Source organism: Nicotiana tabacum, chromosome 8 (assembly GCF_000715075.1).
Source record: "Nicotiana tabacum cultivar K326 chromosome 8, ASM71507v2, whole genome shotgun sequence".
In the NCBI taxonomy this organism is placed as follows: Eukaryota; Viridiplantae; Streptophyta; class Magnoliopsida; order Solanales; family Solanaceae; genus Nicotiana; species Nicotiana tabacum.
In genome coordinates, this window is record NC_134087.1 from 197,894,451 (window position 1) to 197,901,057 (window position 6,607).

General features: G+C 37.5%; 1 long non-coding RNA gene across 1 annotated transcript; it reads left to right on the top strand.

Annotated features, from left to right (window-relative positions):
* Nucleotides 1-2,378: 2,378 nt before the first annotated feature.
* On the top strand, nucleotides 2,379-6,177 carry LOC107816287 (uncharacterized). Its single transcript, XR_001654907.2, has 2 exons — nucleotides 2,379-2,770; nucleotides 5,771-6,177. It is a non-coding gene; the product is annotated as an uncharacterized LOC107816287 (long non-coding RNA).
* Nucleotides 6,178-6,607: the final 430 nt, after the last annotated feature.

Genomic DNA, 6,607 nt, shown 5'->3' on the forward strand with positions numbered 1-6,607 from the left:
CTATTCCTCACTGTTTTGACTTTAGACTTGTATTCAGACATGCTATATTCTATTGTTTTCATAACTCAACCATATTTGGGCATCATATTTTACTGTGTCCGAGTGGCTTTTAGAGATTTCTGACTGAGTAGGGCTGAGGGGCTGTGTTGTGAGGTATTGAGCTGATTCATGATTATGAGGCCGAGGCCTTGATTTGTACGCCACAAGGTGGCTTGATATGAGGCCGAGAGCCTGTTTGATTATGCCACGAGATGGCTTGATATTGTGCTTGGGCCGTAAGGGCCGCTCCCGGAGTCTATACACCCCTAGTGATTTTGGGTACCCAATATGATATGTGATGTAGCCCGAGGGACTGAGGTTGTTCCAAGTTATTGCCCGAGGGGCTTATTTCTGTTGGTATTGTGCTCGAGGGGCTGATTTTATGTGTTTATCTTTTCTCGCTACTTTTCATTCGCCTGTTTAACTGTTAAAAGATGTTTAAAAGAGGTATTTACTTAACTGAGGTGTTTCTACAAGTTTTCACTATTTTGTTGCATTGTATTGATCTTATACTGCCTCTTTATAGCATGTTGTTGTGCTTTACGTGATTTCTTACCTCTCAGCTGCTTTTACTTTTATTATTCACTGAGTCGGAATACTCACATTACTCCCTACACCCTGTGTGCAGATTCAAGAGTTTCGGATCCCGCCAGTGAGGGTTGATTGCTCCCAGCATGCTATTTGGAGTCCACTAGGTTGCTGCTCGGCGTTCGCAGCCCAGTGTTTCTCCCTCCTATTTTACTTCCTTTGTTCTAATTCTGTAATAGACTGTATAAACTCTTTCATACTCTTAGACTTATGTTAGATGCTCATGATTGGTAACACCCCGATGTCGGGCTGTGTTGGTTTTCAGCAAATTGTACTATTTCACTTTTATATTGGAATTATTAGCATGTTAATGACTTAAATTGTGTTATTATAATTGTTAAAATGAATTGGGAGTTGTGTCGGCTGACCTTGTCTTCACGAGAGGCGCCATCACGACCGGGTCCGAATTTAGGGTCGTGACAAGTTGGTATCAGAGCCTAGGTTACATAGGTCTCACGAGTCATGAGTAGGTTTAGTAGAGTCTCGCAGATCAGTACGGAGACGTCTGTGTTTATCCTCGAGAGGCTGTAGAACCTTTAGGAAAACTTCATATTCTTGAAATTTTCTTGTCGTGCGAATCTGTTGATCCGAGTACTAAACTTCTGTTATTCTATTCTCTCACAGATGGTGAGAACACGAGCGACCGGTCAGGATGGATGACCACCAGTACCACCAGCTAGGGCCACTAGAGGTCGAGGATGCAGTCGAGGTCGCATCAGGGGCATGGGTGTAGCCCGCACAGCAGCTAGGGCATCACCTACAGATCCACCAGCCGCCCCAGTTCATGATCAGGTCCTAGTTGTGGACGCTCCAGCAGCACCAGCTCAGCCCATTGTGATTCCGGGTCTTCAGGAGGCCCTGACTCAGATTCTATCAGTATGCACTGGCCTAGCTCAGGCGGTCTTAGTTACTACAGCCGCAACTACTTCTTAGGCCGGGGGAGGCACTCAGACTCTCATCGCTCGCACACCTGAGCAGGTCGTGCAGGGACTTCAGACACCGGGGGCACATCCAGCCTAGCCGGTTGCAGTTGCTCAGGACTATGTAGCTCTTGCCATGCCAGAGGACAAGCAGCGTAGGTTGGAGAGGTTTGGTAGACTTCAGCCTCCGACTTTCAGTGGTGTAGAGAGCGAGGATGCCATGGGTTTCTTGGACAAGTGTCAGACGATTCTTCATACAACGGGTATTCTGGAGACTAGCAGGGTCACTTTCATTACTTTTCAGTTTTTTGGAGTTGCCTTCACTTGGTGGGAGGCTTATGAGAGGCGTAGGCCTGTTGGTGCAGCACCCCCACTCCCGGAAAATAGGCCTATGGGAAGGGTTGTTTTGGAAACGGTTATTAAACCATGGAAATAGAGTAGATACGTTAACGGTTACAACCGTTACAATAGAATTTGGATAAAATCAGCACACTTTAGATACTAAACCGTTCTAGTTGATACTTAACTGTTACCATAGTTCTTTTTTTTTTATAGGAACGGTTGTATGAACCGTCCCAATAGGCCTATTTGTAGTAACGGTTCTAGAAAGTTTTTAATATCAGAACGAGTATTTTGTTCCCTCCTCGTTTTTCCCCCTAAATTTTGCTAAACCCGCCAATATAACCCTTTTTTCTTTTATTTCTTATTTATTTTATTTTGGTAAATATAAAAACTAAATTAAAATTCCTCACATATTGTCGACACTTTCGATGCTCGATCTCATCGGTAACTCCCAAATCACCTTCTTTGGCAAATTACCAGCAAACTCTTAAAGACCCAAATCACCTTCTTTGGCAAATCACCAGCAAATTCTTAAAGAAAATTCCCAAATCATCTCATTGCTGTTGGAATGGGTTCGTTTTTATTTTTTTTGTCTTTTACCTCAATGAGTTTCCTTTATTAAATCCAAAGCTGGAATCGACAATCATAGCAACCCAGCAAACTCTTAAACCCATGTCCTAAATTCCCAAATCCCTAAATTCATTTGTTAACCAAAAATCCCCAATCTCGATTGGTAACCCAAAACTCCCAAATCCTCAAAGTTCCAAACTCCATTTGTTTCGCTCGAAGGATTTGAAGAACAGCGATTACAGGTGAAAAAAAATATTTCAATCGCGAGAAAGTTTTGACCCAAAAAGCAATCAGTGAGAAATCAACTTCAGGTAATTTTTCTTTTCTTATTTGCGCATTATCTTCTATAATCGTTCTTTTTTTCTTTAAGCTTTATGGTGTGAGTAGTGTATATGATTTCTTTCTTTCTGTTGATGTTTTGAACCCAAATTATTTGGGTTTAATTTTCACTTGGGTATAGTAACATGGATCAAAATTTCTTTGAGTAACTATTCAAAGATCAAATTTAACATTATTTTTTTTTACCTGTTTTATCTACTTCTTTTGCTTGATTTTACTGCTCAAACTGCTCCTTTTTCTTCAAAGTCAAAGATTTTTTTCATCAAGAAGTTGTGCATAAAACTTTATTATTAATTGACTGCCATAAATTGACAGCGTTAATTTTCCTCCAATATTCTATCCAGGTATTGAGTTTACAATAGACATGTTTTATTAAATCTTGAACCCAAAATAAGTTTACATAATTAATTTTGGCATGATTTACTTAGAATTCTGATAGAGTTCACTGTTTTCTTCAAGATGAAGCCTTTTATAATTGTTCTTCAAGGTGTAGGGACTATTGATTTTTTCTTTATTGGCTCCAATTCTGAGTCGCTAAACATCCTTTTTTATTGGAGAGATTTGGTTTCAGTCCATGCTAATGTTACTTCTGTTGTTTAAAAGTTAAGTGTGAGTGGAAGATCATTTCCTCATCGTAGTGTAGTGAGATTACATAATTAAAAGAAAATATAAGTTCTATTTTGCAACTAGCAATTAGAAGTAAGAGAAATCTTTTGAGTATTGTGCACCATGTATACTGCAAGTAATGAACTATGCAAACATGTTTTCTTAAATAGGATATCAAGTAGTTCATGTATCATTCTATCCTTCGTCAAAATAACATAAAGTTTAGATTGTATGCGTGAGCACGTGATTTTGCCCTATGTGAAATACTCCTACAAATTAAAGAAATAATTTTTTTCCAACTATTTGCAATTTCATAGGATTTTTGTAGGAATTTGTGTTAAATGTTTGCATTTTCTGTGCATGTTTATTTTTATTAAAATCATAAAAAATACAAAAATTCCATGCATTGCATTTAGGTCTTTATTTTTATTATTTAGGATTAATTAATTAATTAATTATTTTATAAAAAAATAAAAATAAAAAATAGCTCATGTTTACATTTTACCTTTTAATTTTTAGATCAGTGCTTTTAGGATCACGTAATCTTTATAATTATTTTAATTAGGTAATTAGTATAATTTTACAATTTAGATAATTTAGGAATTTAATTTTAGGATTTCATTAATTAAAGAAAAATAAAAGAATAGTTGAAAAAAGGGAATTAGAGAAAACCAAGAAGAGGCTGCCTTAACTTGGGCAAAAAATGCTGAAGCCTAAGTTTCTTTACCACAAGACCCGCCCCAAATTTCCCCCGATCCAAGCCCAAATCAAAACACCCGGTCCAGTCTTCTCCATCATCAAACGACCCCGTTTTTGGGCCCTTATCATCACAGTCGTTGATCTTATGTGATCCAACAGTTGTGAACTGGGAACTAACTTTGTATAAAGCTGTCCTAACAGCTTCCCCCCCATTTCGAACTCCCTCATTCCAGCTTCACCCCTAACTCTAGTTAATCCACGCCGCCCCCAAAATTCCCAAACACACCGGCCGGCGACGTAACCCCAATCGAACCCAAGTTCATACCACACAATCATCACCCACCCCTGTTCCCTAATTCATCACAACTTTCCCCAAAATCCTCACCTATTTGTCCCAATTTCAAATCTGACCCAGAAATTGAAAACCCTAATTCGTCCCTTTTTGAAGTTTTAAATGGATTTTAAGGTTGATTTTGAGTCGGAATTTATGTCAATCGATTGTTCTCATTAAGAACAATCGATTAGCATCAATTTCGGCTCGTTTCAAGGCTCACCGAATTTCATGCAAAATCAAAAAGACCGGCAAAACTTCGTCAAGTGCTGCCGTTCGTCGACTCGCTTTGTTGCTCAAATGTTTCCGGCCAAAACAGTACATATTATTTCCCTCTCTTGTTGTGTCTATTTCTGTTCGTCTTATTATAATTAGTCCATTTGTTGTCGACTAGTCTAATCTTTTAAAATAATTTGTTTAGGTTAATTGTATGTTAGGATTAATATTGTTTTTTTTTTTTCTTGTTTTCTTCTTCTTTATTTCTATTTGATTTTCCGGTTTGGTCTGGTTTATTTGGTTTAGATAGTAGTTTTGAATTAATATTTAAATTATTAAAGTATTTTGTTTGGATGGTTCATTTGTGGTTCAGATTTCTCTTTCTTTATCTTTATTCCTTTTCTTTTCTTCTTCTTCTTTTTCTTTTGATTAAGTGTCCAGTTAGCTTTTAGGTCGTAATCTAGTTTAATTTCATTAAATGCTCATTTTGCTATATTTGGGTCTATACCTTGGTTTCATGGTCATCTCTGGCCTGGGCAGAAGAAGCCCATTCATATGGGCTTGGGTCTTGGGTCAATTTGACCCATGGTTGACTCATTTTGGGGAGTAAATACCAGACTGTCAGGACGTACTTTGGGAATTGAGGTTTAGGGAATATTTTCGGTTAAGAAAGAAGTTTCTAGAGAATAAGGCAAGGCTTGCATGCCAAGAAAGGCAGGGGTCCAAACATTCTCTTTAAGGGACTTGGGGGGTCAAAATAAAAAAGGAGGAGTACCTGAACGTGAATTAAAAACCAAGCTCTGCTGCCATAAAACCCTTCTATAAGAAGCTCACTTGCTAAAATTCTAGGGAAGATATCAAAAACCAAAAAAAAAAAAAAATAGAAAACAAAAAGCGGCTGAAAATCTTTATAGTTCTTTGAGTTAGATTTCTTTTCTTTGGGAAAAGGTTTCAAAGTGGTATTTTCTGGGGATTTTCTAGCTTTCTAAGCTGAAGTGAGGATTGGTTTTTGATGCTGTTTGGGTGAACTTTCATTGCTTCCTTTGCTGTGAACCTGCTACTGCTTTGCTGCTAATAGCTGACTTCTAGCAAATTTTGGTTTTGTTTTTGTTGTATCCAGGTACACATTCGAATCCTTGGAATGGAAGTGAATGAAATGATTCTTGTAACCTTAGAGCTGATGTGTAAATGCTAAATGAAGTTTGATCCTCAATTGTTTAAGCTTCAGTTTTCGTTTTAAGTCCGATATTTTGTTAGTAGTTTAGTATTTTAGGATCTTCTTAGTTTGTTGATTTCGTTTAAGTATTTCTGATTTGCATGATAGTCAACAATTTATTTTAGTTGGGAATCCTACATATGAGTGCTTAAGTTAGTTTGTCTTCTCATGTATTGTTCATGATAACTCTATTTAGATGTTTCATTAGAGGATATTGGTTAGTATCTCATCCATGTTTGAAAGATGCAATGTGTAGCTACTAACTCACTTCAGTTGAATACCTTTAGATTTCAACATTGTTAAATAGATCATATATTTGATGTCAATATGGTTACTGCGTAGGTTAAGTCATGTTTTAAGCTTGTAATTCATTATTAAAGGCATGCTAAATGAATTAGAAGTCTATAATCTTATTATTCATGCATGTTTAGTTTTCCAGAATTTTGTATAGTTTCTTGTTGTTATTTATGAATTAAGAGGTATGAATATCAGCCATGGCCTTATCACTAAGAGCCTACTTGCGAATATGTGGGTTTGATTTGGCCCCATAAGTAGGCTCGTCTGTCACGGGCCCAGAGTGACCAGATCCGGTCTTATTCTGCTTTGGGCTCAATTTTGAGCCCAACGGGATTCAACCTTGGCTTGTTTCTTTTAATCAGGTCTTGCTTTTAATTAATTTCAATGTGTATTTTATGGGATTGTTGGGCTTGGAATCAGCCCAAACGAAATAGTCCTGATCGT